Below are 21,225 nucleotides of genomic sequence, written 5' to 3'. Positions count from 1 at the left end.
TGCTCTGACTCTGTGGATGGCTCCGGAGTCCCTCTCACCAGGGGCTGAAGAGCTCGTCTCAGCAGTGCAGCCAGGAATTGTGCAGCCGACTGTCCCAGGCACTCTGTGCGAATGCCACGTGGGTTTCCTGGTGCTCCCGGAAGCCCCAGGAAGATGAGGGAGAAAGCTTTAGACGTCTCTTTACAGAGAAAGTGGTTGGATCAGAAGAGCACGTGAGGTGATGCTTTGCTAATATAGCAGCAGTAGCCATGTGCACTGAGGGCCTGAGGTCCCAAGGCTTGGCGCCTCCGGAAGCAAAAGACACGCCCATTGGCCTTCCACCAATAGGAAGGCCTCCCTGCAAGGCTGTGGAGTTGGGGGAGCACACTTGGCGATGCAGAGCCCATGGGGGCACATTGGTCAATCTGTCTTCACAGGTGGGTGTCTACTGTGATTGATAATGTTATCAAGCTATTCTTTTTTCTTTCTCTTTTTTAATTTAATTTAATTTATTTTTTTATACAGCAGGTTCTTATTAGTTATCCATTTTGTACATATTAGTGTACATATGTCAATCCCAATCTCCCAATTCATCACACCACCCCACCCCTTGCCCCCACCACTTTCCCACCTTGGTGTCCATACGTTTGTGCTCTACATCTCTGTCTCTATTTCTGCCCTGCAAACCGGTTCATCTGTACCATTTTTCTAGGTTCCACATATTTGCATTAATATGCGATATTTGTTTCTCTCTTTCTGACTTCCTTGACTCTGTATAATAGTTTCTAGATCTACCCACGTCTCTACAAATGACTGAAGTTCGTTTCTTTGTATGGCTGAGTAATAAAATTATAGTAATAAAGTAATTCTTTATATGTGCTGATTTTTTGTCTAGTTGTATCAACTAGGCATCTTCTCACATGGCAGAAGACGATGAGGCAGCTGTCTGGGGTCTGTTTTATAAGGGTGCTAATCTCATTCATGAGGGCTCCACCCTCATAGGCTTATCACTTCCCAAGGCCCCACCTCCAAATCCCATCCCTTTGGGGGTTAGAATTTAACAGGTGAATGAGGGAGAGAGCTTTACAAATATTCAGTCCATAGCACTATCTGTCCATCTATTTTTGCTTCTATGTTCCCTATTTCCTGCCTGGGATAATCAATCCTTTACATTATATTTTAACTTATATACTGCCTTTTTAGGCAATTATCACTGCTGTTCTAGACATTATAATATATAGTAAGTCCCATACATATGAACGAGTTCCATTGTGACAGCCTGTTCATAAGTCCAATTTGTTTGTAAGTCCAGCAAAGTTAGCCTAGGCACCCAACTAACACAATTGGCTATATAGTACTGCATTGTAATGGTTTACAATACTTTTCACACAGATGATATATAAAAAACAAACACAAAAAATAGAGAAAACATTTTTAATCTTACAGTACAGTGCCTTGAAAAGTACAGTGGTGCAGTACAACAGCTGGCATCCAGGGGCTGGCCTTGAGGGAACAGGCAGGAAGAGTTACTGACTGGAGGAGAGAGAGGAGGTGGGAGATGGTAGAGCTGAAGGATCGTCAGCACTAGGAGTTGGAGGGCAAGCTGCAATGTCACTCACACCTGACGTTGTTGGAACACATGTGCACATCTTTCAAAGTTCACAACTTGAAGGTTCGTATGTAGGGGACTTACTCTAACATGTATCCACCATTATAGTATTATACAGAATAGTTTCACTGCCCTAAACATTCTTTGTTCTCTGCCTATTCATCCCTCCCTCCGCACACCCCCTGGCAACTACTGATCTTTTTACTGTCTTATAGTTTTGCCTTTTCCACATTGTCATATATTTAGAATAATACTGTGTGTAGCCTTTTCAGATTACCTTCTTTCACTTAATAATATACATTGCAGTTTCCTCCATGTCTTTTCCTGGCTCAATAGCTCTTTTGTCTTTAATGCTGAAGAATATTCCATCATCTGAATATACCACAGTTTATCTATCTATTCACCGACTGAAGGACATGTTGGTTGCTTCCAGGTTTTGCAAATTATGAATAAAGTGGTTATAAACATCTGTGTGTAAGTTTTTGTGTGCACACAAGTTTTCAGCTCCTTCAGGTAAATAACAAGAAGCATATATGATAAGAGTATGTATAGTTTTGTAAGAAACCTCTAACTTGTCTTCCAAAGTGGTCATACCTTTTTGCATTCCCAACAGAAATGAATGAGAATTCCTGTGCTCTACATCCTCACCAGCATTTGGCATTGTCAGTTTTCTGGATTTTGGCCATTCTGATAGGTATGTAGTCATTCTAGTAATTTTTTATTGCATGCCATGCAAAACATACAAAAGAGCCATAGTATTTCTAGATGAGATATTCCAGAGAGACTTCAAACTTTCTCTGTTTAGACAGATAAGGTAAGGGGATGCTTTTCTCAATCCAATTCAATATTGAGCTGAGTCAGGGCTTGATTGCAGTTTAAGTAAAACAGGCTACTGTGGTTTGCTCTTCTTCTCTAGGATGTAAAACATTGATGGGCTTCTGTCTTTTAATCCCTGAAAGACTATGGAAAGTTGAGATCTGCCATTTACAGTTTGCAGTCTCCTGTAGCTTCAAATTCTAGCACATCTCTGTTTCCTAAGAACTGGGTGGTTGCTGGAGATTTCACTTTACCTTTTAGAAGCATTTGACCTAGCTCCCTGTATTCTTGTGCAGTACCAGAAGTCAGCAAATGTCTGGTAGGGGAAATCTGCTGAGCATTTGTCTCATCAACTTTTCAGTTTGTTAACCAGCCCTGTCAAACTGTTAAAACTTTGTTGGTTTTTCTTTCTCTCACTAGAGGCATTTTGCCTGGGTAAGCCTGGTCGGCAGTCTCTTATTAGAGTTGGTACATTTTTCAGAGGAAAAAAACAATTGGAGATTGTCAGTTCACATTGAAAAAGTATTCCTCTCCTTGAATTGTTAATTTATTTAATCCTTGTTGTTTCCACCACTATTTGGTACGTTTAAAATTATTTTTGTATTCTAAGTGAAATAATTCAGACACAGAAAGACAAATACCATATGATTTCACTCATATGTGGAATCTAAAACAAACAAGCAAATGATCAAACAAAACAAAAAATAACTCATAGATACAGAGAGTAGATTGGTGATTATCAAAAGGAGGGGGGCTAGGGAATGTGCAAAATGTGTGAAGGCAGTCAATTGTAAGTAGACTTCTGGGGGTGACCACTTTGTAGTGTTTACAGATATCAAATTAAATGTTATACATATGAAACTTATACAGTGTAATATACCAATTTTACTTCAATAAAAAGTTTTTGTAAATTTTCCAGTTTTTTCTAGTTGTAGAGGATTGTTACCTCTCATGACCTTTTATTCAGAAGCAACCCAAATAGATATTCTTGATGCTATTGTGACTGGGATCTTTTAATGATTTAAACATTTCTTGCTCATTTATAGAAAATTGATTTTTGTATATCACTTTTCTATCCAGCAATTTTAATAACGTCCCTACTTGAATGTAATCATTTATCCATATATTCTTTTAGATTTTTCTATGTAATCAATAATATAATTTGTGAATAATGACAATTTTAAACTTCTTTTCCTATGTTTATGCTTTTATTTTTTGTTGTATTCTTAACACACTGAACTCACTAGTACTTCCACTACAATGCTGAATAGTAGTGATAATGGTAGCCATCGTATCATATTCCCAATGTCAAAGAGAAGTATTTTAATATGTTATAGATAAGTGTGATGTGGTCAGTAAGTATATTTCTAGATACATTGTATCATATTTAGGAAGTTTTCTTGTATTCCTTGTTTACTATTTTTTGGGGGAAAGAATACATATCAGATTTTATCAACTGCCTTTTTTCCTATGCCTCTTTGCATAATCAAAATATTGCTCTCGGGCTTCCCTGGTGGCGCAGTGGTTGAGAGTCTGCCTGCCGATGCAGGGGACACGGGTTCGTGCCCCGGTCCGGGAAGATCCCACATGCTGCGGAGCGGCTGGGCCCGTGAGCCATGGCCACTGAGCCTGCACGTCCGGAGCCTGTGCTCCGCAACGGGAGAGGCCACAACAGTGAAAGGCCAGTGTACCACAAAAAAAAAAAATTGTTCTCCTCTAAAATGTTAATGTGGTGAATAACATTTGAAAAAATTTAACCAGAATTGCATTTCTGGGATAAACCCAACTAGGCCATGATGTATTACATTATTTATATATTGTTGGATATGATTTATGTACATTTTTTTGTTTTTTGTTTTTGTTTTTGTTTTTTGCGGTACGCGGGCCTCTCACTGTTGTGGCCTCTCCCGTTGCGGAGCACAGGCTCCGGACGTGCAGGTTCAGCGGCCATGGCTCATGGGCCCAGCCACTCCGTGGCATGTGGGATCTTCCCAGACCAGGGCACGAACCCGTGTCCCCTGCATCAGCAGGCGGACTCTCAACCACTGTGCCACCAGGGAAGCCCTGATTTATGTACATTTTTAAGGATGTTTTTATTCATGACCATGAATCAGAATGGCCTGTAATTTTGTTTCCTCATTCAGTCCTTGCCAGGTTTTGATTTCAAGGTTGTTAGCCTCATAAAATGATTTTGGGAGTGTTGCACCTTTCTATTTTATGGAAGAGTTTTTACTAGATTGTAATTACTTCTTTCTTAAATGATTGGTAGAAATTGCAGCAAAGCCATTTTGGCCTAGATTTTCTCTGAGGGAAAATTTTAGTTTTGTATTTTCTTAATAGAGCAATATTTAGGTGATCCTTTTGTTTTTGTCTTCTACAGTGCTTTCTTGTGATATAATATGCATACAGTGAAAACCACATGCCTTTAATAAACAAAACGATGAATTTTGACAAAAGGATACATTCATGTAACCATCACCCAGATTGAGATAAAGAACATTCCATGATCCCTGAATATTCCCTTGTGCCCCTTCCAGTCACTGTCCCTCCTATGTCATTATTCTAACTTCTCTTATTATAAATAGTTTTGCCTGTTCCTGCACTTCATATAAATGGAATAGTAGATTGTGTACTCCTCTTTGATCTCACTTCTTTTGTTCAGCATCACATTTTTTGAGATCTATGCAGGTTGCTGTATTTATTAGTAGTTTGTTCTTTTTAATACTAACTAGAACACCATTGTATGACTGTACCATAGTTTATCGAGTTATTGCTATGGACTTTGTTTTTTCCCCATTTTAAAGCTATTATGAATAAAGCTGCTATGAACTTTCTTGTATAACTTTTTTGTGAACATGATTTCCTTTCTATTGGTTATATACCTATGAGTAGAATTGCTTGACTGTAGGTATAGTTGTATGTTAAAATCTATGAGAAACTGCCAAAGAGTTTCTTAAAGTGGTTGCACCATTTTAAACTTTCACCATTCATGTGTGAGAGTTTTGCTTCACATTCTTGACAAGAGTGAATATAAATTAATCTTTTATCCATTCTAGTGAATGTGTAGTGATACTTATTATAGTGTTAATCTGACATTCTACAATGACTAATAATGCAACTTTTTCAGCACCTATTGGCCATTTGTGTATCTTTATAGATCCTCTTTTGTGCAGTGTCTATTAAAATATTTTGCCATTTTTGTTACTTATAAATCATTTTAAACTCTAGTATAAATGTTAAAAAAAAGTATAACTACAATAATTGTTTAACGGATACACAATGTAAAAAAATGTAAATTGTGACATTGAGAATATAAAATGTGTGTGGTGGAGAAAAAGGCTAGAGTTTTTATATGCAAGAGAAGTTAAGTTGTTATTGGGTTAAAATAGACTATTATAACCATAATAAGTTTTATGTAAGTCTCATGGTAACCACAAAGTGAAAACCCACAGAAGATACACAAGAGATAAAGAGAAAGAAATCAATGCATACCGCTACATAAATCATTAAATCATAAAGGAAGATAGTTGGAGATGAAGAATGGAATAGTGGAACTCCAAAATAGCCAGAAAACAGTTAAGAAGATGGCAATATTAAGTTCTTCCATATCAATAATTACACAAATGGATTAAATTCTCAAATCAAAAGACACAGAGTTGCTGAATGGAAAAAAATCCGAGACTCAACTCTACACCACCTGTAAGAGATTCACTTCAGCTTTAATGATACACATAGGCTCAAAGTGAAAGGATAGAAATAGATATCCATGGAAATGGTAACCAAAAGAGAGCAGAAGTGGATATATTTATATCAGATAAAATAGACTTTCAGACAAAATTGTTCACAAGAGACAAAGAAGGTCACTAGTGATGAAAGGGTAAATTCATAAAGAGGATATAACAATTATAAGTATATATGTACAGTAAGTCCCCTACATACAAACCTTCAAGTTGCAAACTTTCAAAGATGTGAATGTGCATTTGCATGTCCAATCACGTAAGTTAGTTCACATGTCTGGCATACATTGTCATGTGTGTGCATCCTCTACAAGTGGTTGTGCTTTTGTGTACTTTACTGTACAGTACTGTATAGAGTACAGTAGTACAATATCTTTATTTCAAGCCCAGGGTATCTGGAAGCAAGTGTAAAAGCAGTGGTGATGTAGCTGGTACTGCTCAGAAGCGCCAAGGGATAATGATGGAATTGGAGGCCCAGAGAAAGGATGAAGAGAGACAAGAGAAAGGAGAAGTAACTGCAGAACTGAAGAGATTCACAACACAGGAAATGACAAGGGGATTTTCTTTATTTGAGGAGGCACTGTTAGTTTTTGAGGCACAGGACCCACAGGACCCAAACATAGAATGGTACATGAAGGTTGCAGTAGCCATTCAGAATGCAATCCAGTGCTACCATGTCCATCTATGATAAGAAAAAAAGAGCTACTACCCAGACAGCACTGGATCATTTTTTCAAGAGGGTAGATAGAATTGAATCCAGCAAGGAACCAGAACCTGTGCCATCAATGTCAGGCATGAGTGACATTGCAGCTTGCCCTCTTTCTCCTATTGCTGATGATCCTTCACCTCTACCATCTCCCACCTCCTCTCCCTCCTCCAGTCAGTAACTCTTCTTGTCTGTTGCTTTGATGCCAGCCCCTGGATGCCAGCTGTTGTACTGTACTACTGTACTTTTCAAGGAGCTGTACTGTAAGATTAAAAATATTTTCATTATTTTTTGTGCTTGTTTTTTAATGTATTATTTGTGTGAAAAGTATCATAAACCTATTACAGTACAGTACTATATAGCCGATTGTGTTAGTTGGATACCTGGGCTAACTTTGTTGGACTTAACAAACAAATTGGACTTACAAACACACTCTCAAAACAGAATTTGCTTATATGTAGGGGACTTACTGTACCCAACACTGGAGTGGTTGAATGTTTAAAACAAATATTAACAGAACTGAAGGGAGAAATAGCAAGAAAATGACAGGACTTCAATACTCCACTTTCAACATTGAACAGATCATCCTGACAGAAAATCAATAAGGAAACAGCAGACTTGAATTACACTATAGAACAAATGAACCTAACAGACATATCCAGAACATTCCATCCAACAGCAGCAGAATGCTCATTCTTCTCAAGTGCACATGGAACATTCTCTAGTATAGATCATATGTTGCACCACAGAGCAAGTCTCAACAAATTTAAGATGATTGAAATCATATCAATATTGTTTATGTCCACAGTAGTATGTAACTGGAAATCAATAATAGCAAGAAAACTGGAAAACTCACAAATGTGTGGAAAATAAACAACACACTCCTGAAAAGCCAATAGGTCAAAGAAGAAATCAAAAGGAAAATCAGAAAGTATCTAGAGACAAAAGAAAATGGAAACACAACATACCAAAACATATGGGATGCAGCAAAGGCAGTTTTAAGAGGGAAGTTAATAGTGATAAACACCTACATTAAGAAAGAGAGATCTCAAATAAACAACCTAATTTTACACCTCAGGGAACTAGAAAAAGAAGAACAAACTAAACCCAAAGTTAGCATAAGGAAGGATATAATAAAAATGAGAGCAGAAATAAAAACAGTAGAGACCAGAAAGGGAGAAATAAAAACAATAGAGACCAAAAAAATCAGTAAGCCCAAGAGTTAGTTTTTTGAAAAGATAAACAAAATTGACAAATATTTATGTAGATTAAACGAGGGGGGGAGGAGACTCAAATAAACACAATTATAAATGAAAGAGGAGACAGTAAACATTGTGACTGATACTACAAAAATATATACAAAGTATCATATACTGTAATGAATAATTAGATACCAACAAATTGAATAACATAACATAAAAGAAATGGATAAATTCCTAGAAATATACAACCTACCAAGACTGAATCATGAAGAAATAGAAAATTGGAACAGAACAATAATGAGGTGGAGATTACAGCATTAATTCACTGAATCTTAACAAATATGTAAGGAAGGATTAAGGCCAATCCTTCTAAAATTCTTCCAAAAAATTGAAGAGGAAGGAACACACCAAACATTTTTAGACCAGTAATACCATGATGCCATTGCCAGATAATTAGACTTCAAAAAAAGCAAACTATAAACCAATATCTCTGATGAATATAGATACAAATATTTCAACAAAATACTAACAAACCTAATTCAACAGCACGTTAAAAGGATCATACACTGTGATCAAGTTGGATTTATCCCTGGGAGGCAATGATGATTCAACATATGCAAATCAATAAATGTGATAACCACATTAATAAAATGAAGGGTAAAAATCATGTGATTATGTCAACAAATGCAGAAAAATCACTTGAAATAATTCAACATCCTTTTACAATAAAAACTCCCAATAAATTGGGTGTAGAAGGAATGTACCTTAACATAATCAAATCCATTTATGAGAGACCCACAGCTAACATAATACTCAATGGTGAAAGATTGAAAGCTTTTTCTCTAAGATTGGGATAAGTGTGCCCACTTTCACCACTCCTATTCAATATCATACTGTAAATCCTATCCAGAGCAACTAGGCAAGAAAAAGAAATAAAAGGCATCCAAATCAACAAGGAAGAAGTTAAATTTTCTCTGTTTGCAGATGACATAATCTTATATATAGAAAATGCTAAAATTTCCACAAAAAATTATTAGGACTAATAAATGAATTAAGCAAAGTTGTAGGATACAAAATCAACAAAGATCAGTTATATTTCTGAACCCTAAAAATGAACTATCTGAAAAAGTAATTTAGAAAACAATCCCATTCACAATAGCATCAAAAACAATAATATTCTTAGGAATAAATTTAACCAAGGAGGTGAAAGGTTTATATATTGAAAACAATAAGACATTGATGAAAGAAACTGAAGAAACACAAACACAAATAAATGGAAAGATATCCCATATATATGGATCAGAAGAATTAATATTGTTAAAATGTCCATATGACTCAAAGCTATCTATAGATTCAATGCAATCCTTATCAAAATTTTAATGGCATTTTCACACAAATAGAAAAAAATTCTAAAATCCGTATGGAATCATCAAAGTCTCTGATTCACCAAAACAATCCTGAGAAAGAATATCAAAGATGGAGGCATTACACGTCCTGTTTTGAAACTATATTACAAAGCTATAGTAATCAAATCAGTATGGTACTGGCATAAAAACAGACACATAGACCAGTGAAACAGAACTGAGAGCCCCAGACATAAACCTATGCGTATATGGTCAACTTATATTTGACAAGGGAGCCAAGAATACTCAATGGGGAAAGGATAGTCTTTTCAATAAATGGTGTTGGAAAACCATATATTTCATGCAAAAGAGTGAAACTGGACCCCTATCTTACACCACTCATAAACATTAACTTGAAGTGGATTAAATCTTAAATGTAAGATCTGAAACCATAAAAGTTCTAGAAGAAAACAGAGGGAAAAATCTTCTGGACATTGGGGTTGGCAATGAATTTTTTGGATATGACACCAAAGCACAAACAGCAAATCAGAAGTCAACAAATGGCAACACATCAAACTAAAAAGCTTCTGCACAGCAAAAGAAACAATAAACACAATGAAAAGGCAGCCTACAGAATGGGAGAAAATATTTACAAACCATAATATATCTGATGAGGGGTTAAAATCTAAAACATTAAAAAAAGCTTATAGTACTCAATAGTAAAAACAAAACAAATAATCCAGTTAATCATGGGCAAAGGACCTGAACAGACATTTTTACAAAGAAGACATACAAATGACTAACAGGTACATGAAAAGGTGTTCAACATAAAAAATCTTTAGGGAAATGCCAATCAAAATTACAATGAGATATCAGCTCACACTTGTTAGAATGGCTTTTATCAAAAACCAAGAGATAACCAGTTTTGGCAAGAATGTGGAGAAAAGGGAACTATTGTGCACTGTTGATGGGACTGTAAATAGGTGTAGCCATCATGGTAAACAGTATGGCAGTTCCTCAAAAAATTAAAAATAGAACTACCATATGATTCATCAGTTCCACCTCTGGGTACATATTTGAAGGAAGTGACATTAGTAACTTCAAGAGATATCTGCACCCTAATGTCCATTGCAGCATTATTCACAATAACCAAGACATGGAAACAACCTAAGTGTCTATTGACGAATGAATGGATAAAGAAAATGTGGTGTATATATGCAATGGAATATTACTAAGCCATAAAAAAGAAGGAAATCCTGATATTTATGACAACATGAATGAAGTGTAAGGTCATTATGCTCAGTGAAATAATCAGGCAGAGAAAGACAAATTCTTGTATGACCTCACTTATATGTGGAATCTAAAAAAGGTGAACTCATTGAAACTGAGGGTAGATTGGTGTTTGCCAGGGGCTGAGCAAAAATTGAAAAGGAGAGAACACTCCTAAACTCATTTTATAAGGCCAGCCAGATAAGCACACTACAAGGAAAAAAACTGTAGACCAATATCCCTGATGAATATATTGATAGATGCAAAAATTCTCAACAAAATATTAGCAAACTGAATTCAACAGTGCAATGAAAGGATCACACACCATGACCAAGTGGGATTTATCCCTGGGCTGCAAGAATGGTTCAACATACACAAATCAATAATTGTGATAAACCACATTAATAGAATGAAAGACAAAAATGATATGATCATCTCAATAGATACAGGAAAAGCATCCTTTCATGATGAAAATCCTCAACAAATTGGGTATAGAAGGAATGTACCTCAACATAATAAAGGTCATATATGACAAACCCACAGCTAACATCGTACTCAACAGTGAAAGATTAAAAGCTTTCTCTAAGATTAGGAACAAGACAAGGGTGCCCACTCTCACCACTCTTATTCAACATAGTACTAGATAGAAGTCCTAGCTAGAGCAATCAAGCAAGACAAAGAAATAAAAAACATCCAAAAAGGAAAAGAAGAAGCAAATTGTCATTATTTGCAGATGATTTAATCTTATGTATAGAAAGTCCTAAAGACTCAACCAAAAAACTTTTGGAACTAATCAAAAAGTTCAGTAAAGTTTCAGGATATAAAAATCAGTTGTATTTCTATAAACTAACAACATAATATCTGAAAAAGAAATAAAGAAAACTATCCCATTCACAATAGCATCAAAACCAGTAATATACTTAGGAATAAACTTAACCAAGGAAATGAAAGATCTGTACAATGAAAACTAAAGGACTTTGATCAAAGAAATTGAATAAGACACAAACAAATGGAAAAATATCCTTTGTTCATGGATGGGAAGAATTAATATTGTAAAAATGTCTATACTACCCAAAGCCATACATGGATGCAATGCAATCCCTACCAAAATTCCAATGGCAGTTTTCACAAAATAGTAAAACAATCCTAAAATTGCATGGAAACTCAAAAGACCCTGAATACCCAAAGCAATCCTGAGAAAGAAGAACAAAGCCAGAGGCACCACACTTCCTGATTTCAAACTATACTACAAAGCTCTTGTAATTAAAACAAGATTTTTTTCTTTATCTTTGATTTTCTGTAGTGTGAAAATGATATGCCTAGGTACAGTTTTTTAACATTTTTCATGTGTGTTGTTCTCTGAACTCCCACATCTGCGGTTTGGTGTCTGACAATATTTTGGGGAAATTATCAGTCATTATTGTTTCAAATATTTCTTCTCTTCCTCTCTTACTTCTCCATCTGGTACTCCCATTATGCATATGTTACAATTTTTATAGTTGTCTCAAATCCTTGGATATTCTGTTCTACTTTTTTCAGTCTTTGCTTTTCAGTTTTGGACAAAATTTTATGTTGATATATCCTCTAGCTCAGAGTTTTTTTTCTTATCTGTGTCCAGTCTACCAATAAGCCCATCAAAGGCATTCTCCACTTCTGTTACGATATTTTTGATCTCTAGCATTTATTTTCGGTTCTTTCTTAGAATTTCCATCTCTTTGCTTATATTGCCCATGTGTTCTTGCATGCTGTCTACTTTATCCATGAGAGCCCTTACATATTAATCATAGTTGTTTTAAATTCCTGGTCTGATAATTCCAACATCTTTGTCATGGCTGTTTGTAATGCTTGCTCTGTCTCTTCAAATTGTGTTTTTTGCCTTTTGGCATGCCTTATAATCTTTTCTTGATTGTTGGACGTGATACACTGGGTATAAGGAACTGCTGCATATAAGCCTGTAGAATTGTTGTGGTGAGATATGGGGGGAAGGGAAGTACTATACATTCCTATGATTAGGTCTCAGCCTTTAGTAAGCCTATGTCTCTGCACTGTGAACTTCACAAATGCTTCTCAGTATTTTTCACCCCGCTTAGTTGTGTCAGGATGGCTAGAGTGTGATGGAGTTGGGTATTTTTCTTTTTACACACAAAAGACCAGAGATGAGTAAAGTTGGATATTTCTCTTTCCCCAGGTCAGTTAGGCTTTGATAATCCTCCAGCAGGTTGGGCTCTGGTTAACTACGTTCTCCTAAGGGCAGGCCTTATTAAGAACAGAGTACTCTGGTGTATTTCAAAATGGTTCCTTTGCCCTTCCTCCTGGTAGAGGAAGCAGGAGGGACTTTTTCTCCAATATTTATTGTGAGAACATGATTAAGGTCCTAGAGGTAAATTTCACAATATTGTGGAGGCTCCCCTATTACTGGGTGCCCCTGGAATTTTTAATTCTCATACTTGTCCACACTGAGCCTCCAGCAATTCATCAGTTAACCCAGCATTGGATCCCCTGGCAGTTTCAGCTAGTGAGTCTCTGCTGTGGTAAGCTTTAACTCCTTGTATTCGCCTCTCTGTCTCTCCAGTCTTGGAGGCAGAAGTTTGCCTTGTGTCCTCACCTTTCTTATGTATCCAAGAAGTATTGTTTTTTCATTTTGTTCAAGGTTTACTTTCTGTTAGGATGGAGTGATGACTACCAAATTCCTTACATGGAGAACGGGAAATTGGAGGTCCACCTTAACTTTTCAAAGTTTGCTTAGAGTCAATGTTGCTGGTTGTATTGATAGATCTTTTCCCTTAAATTTCAGCACTTTAAAGGTACATTTTTTTCTGATGAGAAGTCAATGGTTGATTATATTATTGTTCCTCAGGCTGTTATTTTTTTCTGGATTATTTCAAGATTTTCCCTTAATATTTGGTTTTCATGTAGCTTGACTATGATGTACCTGGGTATTCTGCTTGGGGTTCACTGAGCTCCTTGAATCTGTAAATTTATGTTTCATTATATTTGGAACTAGTTCAGGCATTATTTTTCAAATATTTTTCCTTCTTCTTCTTCTGTTTTTTGCCTTCTGGGACTCCAATTACATTTATGTTAGAACTTTGATATTATCTAACAGATCACTGAGTCTCAATCTTTTTCAATCTTTTCTGTGTACTTCAGATTGAATAATATCTATTAATTTGCCTTCAAGTTAATTTACTCTTCTTTCATTTTCAATCTACTATTAAGCCCACCCCATGACCTTTACTTTAGATTTTTAATTTTCAGTTCTAGAATTGGCATCTGTTGTTTCTTTTTAATTGTTTCTATACCTCTGATATAATTTTCTATTTGTTCATTAAAACTGTGTTTTCCTTTATTTCCATTAGTGTAGTTATGATAGATGACTTAAAATCCTTTTCTGCTAATTTCAACATCTGGTGCATCTTAGGGCTGGTCTCCACTAACTGCCTTTTCTCTTGAGTATAGGTAATATTTTCCTGTTTCTTTTTCTCCCCTAGCAATTTTGAAGTATACCCTAAATTTTGTGAATGATATATATATAGGATATCTATACTCTCTTTCATTTCTCTATAGAGTATTGCTTTTTTTGTTTGTTTTAGTAGGCAATTAATGTGGCTGAACTGAAACACAAAACTCTCCTTTGTGGTGGGCAGCACTGAAAATTCTGTTTAATCTTTTCAGCTTTATTTAGGCTCTTTGGAATCTGTCACCACATGTATCATTTATGGCTCCATCAGCGATTTGGGCAGTTTATACACAGAATTGGGGTCTCCCACTCTGTAGTTCTCTCCATTATTGGATTTCTCTCATCGTTTTCCAGCTTCAGTTGTCATCCTGAACTCTGTCTTCTGGTTCTGCAAGCCACAAGGACTGTGAGCAGCTGTGTTACATAGCCAAATATCACTGGCTTGTCAGAGCCAACTCTGCACCTCTCCTCTCAATTTCATGTTGATAGAATTGGCCAGGGTGGGAGTATTTACACTATGGAAATTGGGAAATACTATGAATCAGGCTTTTATTTATTTTTTCCTGGAGATCCAGTTGTTAAACATTTAACAGCTGCAACACCTACTTGTAGTTTCTCTAGAATTTTAGTTATTGCTTTGGCCTGGGGCCTGCCCTCAGGCAGACATTTTTAAAAAAGGGCAAACTCACTTAGTATTGCTCCTTTCTTTCAATTGTCAACTCTTCCAATTTATGACTACTTATGATTAATTTCCAATGCATTTGGATTATTGTTTTTTGTCCAGAGTTTATTATTGCTATGCACAGCATAATTGGTTTCATAGAAACTGCTCCACCACTACCAGAAGTGGTCCTAGAAAAATTTCTCTGTGGTTTGCAGTGAACTGAGAACATTTATGAAAATGCTATTAATCTTTAAGCTATTAAAACAGCTAAAATTATATGATTTAAATTATAATTTTTGTTATGAGAGTATCCTCATCTAACTTATTTGAATTAAAATATCTTTTCTTTTAAAAATGATGGTGCCCTAGATGGTTTATTTGTTTAGTATCTTTATCTGCCAAAAGCAAAACTTTGCCACTGTAGTGGGTTGAATAGTGTCTCCCAAAAATTCATGTCCACTCAGAACCTAAGGATGTGATCTTATTTGGATGTGTAGTCTGCAGAAGTAATTAGTTAAATATCTTGAGGAGAAATCATCCTGGGTTTAGGCTGGGACCTAAATCCTATGACTGGTATCTTTATAAGGGAAAAAACAGGGAAATTTGGTCACACAGAGACAGAGGAGAAGACAATTTGAAGACGGAGGCAGAGATTGGAGTGATGCTTCTATAAGCCAAGGAATTCCAGGAGCCACCAGAAGCTGGAAGAGTCAAGGAAAGATTCTCCTCTAGAGCTTTTAGGGAAAGTGAGGCCCTGCTAACACCTTAATGTCAGACTTCTGGCCTCCAGAATTATGAGACAATAAACTTCTGTTGTTTTAAACCACCAAATTTATGGTAATTTGTTATGGCAACCCTATGAAATAATACAGCAACCTATGACAGTTCATAATATTTCCTTTTGCCATTTCGCTAATCCAAATCCAATGGGCATTTATGCAAACAAATGTACAAAAAAATACGTACCTCTGCAGGAAGGAGTGTGCATAGTTATGTGCCCACATACACTTGTTTTATGTATAACTTACATGTTGCTTTGGTAGACAAAAATACTGTACCTGGGGTCAGCAGTCTGGGTGAGGGTCTTGGTTCTGTCACTAATTCACTATGACGTTGTGTGAGCTATATTTTTTCTTCAGGCCAGCTTCTCTTTCTGAAAAATGAGATGGTTACCTTTTTTTAAATTATTTTTTATTGCAGTATAGTTGCTTTACAACGTTGTGTTAGTTTCTGCTGTACAGCAGAGTGAATCAGCTATACTTATACATATATCCCCTCTTTTTTGGATTTCCTTCCCATTTAGGTCACCACAGAGCACTGAGCAGAGTTCCCTGTGCTATACAGTAGGTTCTCATTAGTTATCTATTTTATACATAGTAGTGTATATATGTCAATCCCAATCTCCCAAGTCATCCCACCCCCCATTCCTCCCCTGGTATCCATATGTCTGTTCTCTACATCTGTGTCTCTATTTCTGCTTTGCAAATAAGTTCATCTGTATCATTTTTCCAGATTCCATATATAAGCGATATTATACAATATTTGTTTTTCTCTTTCTGACTTACTTCACTTTGTATGACAGTCTCTAGGTCCATCCACGTCTCTGCAGATTGCACAATTCAAAAAGACACATGCACCCCAATGTTCATTGCAGCACTATTTACAATAGCCAGGACATGGAAGCAACCTAAATGCCCATTGACAGAAGAACGGATAAGAAGATGTGGTACATATATACAATGGAATATTACCCAGCCATAAAAAGGAACGAGATGGTTATCTTTATGGGTCCTTCCAGCTCAGTGACTGAGCCTATGGATCCCTATCTCTCTATATACTTAGTATATGGGTATATGCATGTAGTCAGAGTGGAGCATGTGTGCCTCAATGAACAGAAGTAGAGAGTATTAGGATTTTTTTTGGGGGGGGGACCAAACAGGATAGTGGTTTAGATAGAAATAGCACAACATGGGGAACATTTTAAATGCCTTCCATGTCCCAGTCACTACATACATATTGAGGTCAGTACGCTAAACACACATAATAAAACACATGTTCAATCAGATGCCCTAAAGGACCATTTTGATTCTCTGACTAAATGGGCTGAAAAACCACAGTATGAGGGGTTTGATTAAGAAAACTTTTATGCTAATCATTATATATAGGTAGAAGCTGAATTCTTTGTTAGGAGCAGCTCTTTACACATATGTTCCTATTCATATTGCTCCTGAAATGCTCAAAAGGGAATGTTGTGTCACTGTGATTTGGGGTCCCATTTGGGGACTCACCTTTTAAATTTGGTAGTCTATATTTCACTCTTCACAGATCAACTCCTTCACCCGGAATTTTCCTGTCTTAGAGCCTAGATTGTTAGGTGTGAAAGGGTCTTTCAAGATCATGCACATCCATTGCCATTCATTTTACCATTGAGGATAATGAGGGCCAGATTGAAGAAGTGACTTGTCAAAGGTAATAGTCAAGTAATTTTCAGAGGGAGGACTGAAACCTAAGTTCCTTTATTTTATTCTCAGTCTACGTCTTTTTCTACCCCCTGTTGCATTGTTACTATACTTTACCCAGGTTTTTTCCCCCAATGGGAACATAATTCTTTTATACTTGGAGTTAATTCATCTCCTTCCCTCTCTTCTTCCTCCTTGTGCAAACTCACACACTTACATACACCTATATTCCCTTCAGAGGTTTTTGAAAGGAAAGCATTGTGATTCTGCTGCTTGTCTGTTTTGCCTGGAGGTAAGCTCCAGCTGACAGTTCTGTTTTGGGTCTACACTTCTACTTAGTTGGGGGTGGGGGTGGCAGTTAGGTCATTGGCAGATCAATGTGGCCGAACCTTTTCTTCTTAGTGAAGTGGGAATGGCAACCTCTTTGATGTAATTTTTTTTAGCTCATTATCGTCCTCAGAGATGTATGTGAACAGACAGATTTGTCAAACCTTTATTTGGAGCCTGGGCTAAGAAGGCGCACCCAAAGGGATGGAAGGGAGACAGACCACTCATCTTCCGTCTTGGAGCAGCTAGCTAGTAAGCATCACATGTCAACTATGGTAATCCATACTTCCTTTATCCTCCTATTCGCTCTAACCCTTTTGCTCTCTTTCCCTTCCCTTTGCTCCCTCTGCTCTTCCCCTTCTCTCCGAGTTTCCCTCTATTTCTCTGCTGGATACCTTAAAGAATAAAATACTACTTTAGTCTTTCCTAAAAAAAACACAGATCCAAACCTTTGCAGCGCTGCTTTCTGAGCCCCAGCACAGCCGCGTGCTCAGCACCAAGCAGTGGTGATTCCAAAACCAGCAAAGGGGGAGGGGAAGAGGAAAGGGAGGGGGGTGAGAGAGAGGAAGGGAGGGAGAGGGGGAGAGAGGGAGAGGGAGAAGCAGAGGGAGAGGGAGAGGGAGAGGGAGAGGGAGGGGGAGAGAGAGCGAGAGAGAGAGCGTGAGCGCGCGCAAGCTAGCGAGCAAACCAGAGAGAGAGAAGAGAGAGAGACCCAGAGAAAGAGAAGAGGAAGCCGAGCTCTGTGAGGGCTGAACGTCCAACTTGTTTCAGTTCATTCATCCTTCTCTTCTCTCCGCTTCGGGGAAGTGACTGTGGCGCTTGGTAAGAAACATAGCTTTCCCTACTTCCCCCTCCCCCAAGCTCAGGTCTCCTTTAGCGATAGCATCTCTCCCCCGTTCTGAGAGTCTCCTTGGGTTGGCCAGCGAGGCGAGACACGCTCTGCAGCTGTGATGCTATCCTGGGTTCCCCAGTGGGGCTGGTGGAAACCCAGAGTCGGCATCTGGGCAGGGAGGCACAGGGGTAAAACCTGATTTGAGGAAGGGGGGTTGCGATGTGGTGTATGCGCTATTTGCTTCATTGTCAGTGAATTGTTTTGTTCCTCTTTGGAAGCAGGTCAGCATTGACCTTGCAAATTGCTTGGGGGGCCGGCAGCTGCTGCAGAAAGCCACTGAGTGACCCCGAGCCAGAGCAGAAAGCACTGTCATGACCCCCCAGACAGCCCTAGGCACAGGGATGGGGTAATGGCTGGAGCTTCCTTTCTCCTTTAACTCTTTCTCTGCAGCTGCTTCTCATTGCTGGAAATGGGAAAGAAGGAGAATACCGTACAGCCTCTTTCCCCATCTCCCTATTATAACTCCCCCAGATGCAAGTGAGTAGAAAGTTGTAAATAACTGTTTCCTTTGAAAGCAGGTTGAGACCTCCCCCCTTCCTTTAAGAGGCTCATTGTAGGGTTGGGCCTGAGTTCCTTCACAAACTTGGGAGGCTTCCCTTGCTTCTCTGTGGGAAGCCCCCATTGCCTGTCCACTCCCCATTCCAGGTAGATGAGCTGACAGACTAGACCAGGGATTCAGATATCCCACCCCATCCTACTGGCAGGCGTGGTATTAGGTCCAGCTGTGTCCTTGGGAGGGAAGAAACACCTGATGGTTTGTTTGGAACTGGATTTCCAGTTTGCTGCTCCTCTGGCTGTGGCTGCGGCTGGCATAGGCAGGAGGACTGGGGGAGGGGTGGCTCTTAGATTGAGAAAAAGAGAGAGAGAGAGAGAGAGAGAGAGAGAGAGAGAGAGAGAGAGAGAGAGAGAGAGAGAGAGAGAGAGAGGGAGCAGGGTGAAGAGCCAGGATTCCTGGTATGAATGGTATGATTTATTGAGGGTCAGCAGGTTCTGGATGTCTGTAGCTATGCAAGGGTTGGCTAAAGCTCTTGTACTATAGCCCCTCTGAACTGTCAGGGGTAGAGATCTGGTTGCTTGATGGGGGCTTTTGTGAGTTGGCAACACTGCCATACCCATGGTACTAATTATAACACCCACAACACCAATTGCTAACATTGTTGAGTGCTTAGAATGTTTTGGATCTTGGGCTGAGGGTTTAATATGAATTATTCTTACATTAACCCTATGAATCAGATACTATTGTTATCCTTGGTTTACTGATGAGGAAACTGAGGCACAGAGAGGTTAAGCAATTAAATGTCCTGACTGGGAATTAAAACACGGGCAACCTGGTTCCAGAATGCATGGTCTTGACCATTAAGCAGTACTGCCTCCTTGGGGAGAATTTTGCATCCTTGTATGTTAGGCAAGTGTAAGTATGGTAGGAAGGGTGCTGCTTGGCAATTTTTTTGAAAGTAGTAGAGTCCTTTGTGTAAAGTAACAGGAACTTAAGAGTGCAGCATAGTGGAGCCAGGCCTCATCTGGGTTTCCTGGAAGGGCTGGGTTTCCTTGGACAGCCCGCTTTCCTTGAAAAGAATGCCAGGAAAGACTTCATATTTCCACTGTCATAGCCTCATCCATCTCACATCCAGCAAAAGACTTCTTTGGGGACCATATCTTTTTTTTTTTAACATCTTTACTGGAGTATAATTGCTTTACAGTGGTGTGTTAGTTTCTGCTGTATAACAAAGTGAATCAGCTATACGTACACATATATCCCCATATCTCCTCCCTCTTGCGTCTCCCTCCCACCCTCCCTATCCCACCCTTTTGGTGGTCACAAAGCACTGAGCTGATCTCCCTGTGCTATGCGGCTGCTTCCCACTAGCTATCTGTTTTACATTTAGTAGTGTATATATGTCCTTGCCACTCTCTCACTTCGACCCAGCTTACCCTTCCCCCTCCCCGTCTCCTCAAGTCCATTGTCTACATCTGTGTCTTTATTCCTGTCCCGCCCCGAGGTTCTTCAGAATCTTTTTTTTTATATTCCATATATATGTGTTAGCATACAGTATTTGTTTTTCTCTTTTTGACTTACTTCACTCTGTACGATGGACTCTAGGTCCATTCACCTCACTACAAATAATTTCATTTCTTTTTATGGCTGAGTAATATTCCATTGTATGTATGTGCCACATCTTCTTTATCCATTCATCTGTCAATGGACACTTAGGTTGCTTCCATGTGGGACCAGATCTTTCTCTTATTTTCTGAGAGCTTAGAGTCACCTTGTTCTGAAAATTTTAGCATACTAAAACCTTGGAACTGGAAGGATCCCTAAAGTTTATTAAGCTTTACTTCTCCAACCAGTTCTTGAATTTGTCCTAAGCATCCAATTCATTGACTAATTTCTATTTGAACTCCCTGCAGTGACAGAGAGCTCATTAGGTGGCTCTTTCTATATTTAAGCAATGCTGATTGTCAGGAAGTAATCCCCATTATAAGCCAAGATCTGTCTCCCTGTAGCTTCTATTCATTGGTTCTTTGGGACTATCTAGAACAAATTTGCTTCTTAATAATAGCTCCTCAGATAGTTGAAGACAGCCGTCTCTCTCCCCTCAAGGCTTGAATCTGAAGGGACCACAAGGAAGGGACCATCATTTGCCTCATTTTGGGGACTAGACTTTTATTAATATCGCCTATTATCCCATCCTCTTGGTTGTCAGCCACAAACTGGTCATACTGAGTTTTCTAAAGCAGCCTTGATATTGTATGTTCTCTTC

Source organism: Monodon monoceros, unplaced genomic scaffold, assembly GCF_005190385.1.
Source record: "Monodon monoceros isolate NGI ecotype Baffin Bay Population unplaced genomic scaffold, NGI_Narwhal_1 Super_Scaffold_22, whole genome shotgun sequence".
Lineage (NCBI taxonomy): Eukaryota > Metazoa > Chordata > Mammalia > Artiodactyla > Monodontidae > Monodon > Monodon monoceros.
This window is presented reverse-complemented; position numbering follows the sequence as displayed.